Source organism: Echinops telfairi, unplaced genomic scaffold (assembly GCF_000313985.2).
Source record: "Echinops telfairi isolate 266 unplaced genomic scaffold, ASM31398v2 ScPeMD7_1;HRSCAF=3_1, whole genome shotgun sequence".
In the NCBI taxonomy this organism is placed as follows: Eukaryota; Metazoa; Chordata; class Mammalia; order Afrosoricida; family Tenrecidae; genus Echinops; species Echinops telfairi.
The window spans coordinates 3,518,086-3,519,128 of record NW_022103897.1 but is presented as its reverse complement, the minus strand read 5'-3'; positions in this window follow the sequence as shown (position 1 = coordinate 3,519,128).

Below are 1,043 nucleotides of genomic sequence, written 5' to 3'. Positions count from 1 at the left end.
TATTGGTATTTTACATTGCATCAGCTCTGACTGATTGTAACCCATGAACAACAGAATGAAACATTGCCAGCCCTGTCCCATTTTCACAATCAGTATGTTGAAGCTCATTGTGGCAGCTACTGTATATTTTGAATGCCTTCCAACCTAGAGGGCTTATATGAGAGCATTGCATTCAGTGCCTAATTTTCAGAACTAGATCTTCAGGTCTTAGTCAAGAAACTCTGTGGAAACCAAGGGTAATCATGTTTGTCTTTACATACAAATGGCTATAATTGCATTATGGGATGTCCTTTAGGAAATTCGATCGATGTACCATTAAAAAGCTAATAATTTTGCTATAGAAAACATTTCTATTCTGACACACATGGGTTTGAATTGATGGCCATTATTTTATTATTATTTTTTAAAATACTACAGTCTAGGTAAATATATACACTGAGGCACACTATAATGTTCTACTTCCTATCTTGCCTAGGTCACTGGATATTATATTATCAGTGGTTTTTAGTGACCATAATTATTTTTAAAAGGCTGTTGATAGCTATACAGCTCCTCTGCATAATGAGTAACTATATTTTATTTAATCATTCTGGAATTATTACATAATTACAGATTTTTCACTTTTCAAAATTATATTACAACATAGTTTCTTTTGTATATATATTTTAAAAGATGCATCAGTCAGGAACTCTTGCTTTTTTGCCAAACATACATATAATTGTATGCCTATCTTATTACCCTAACCCTCTATTTAGTAGAGGAACTACTGCTTCACCTGCATAATTGAAACCAGCATTTGTCAAGTCAGTTCTGATCCATGGGAAACTCCATGTACGTCAGAGGGAAAATGCTCCATAGAAACATCGAGTTAATTTTTGGAAACAGATCACTAGGTTTTACTTCCAAGGGGACTCTAAGTAGACTCCAACCTTCCAACTTTCAGTTAACAATTCATGCCAAAATAATATCTCTCATTAAAGGATGTAGAGGGGCTATTTAAATTCATTGCTTTAATATTTTTAAATTTTATAGGCAATTAGCAT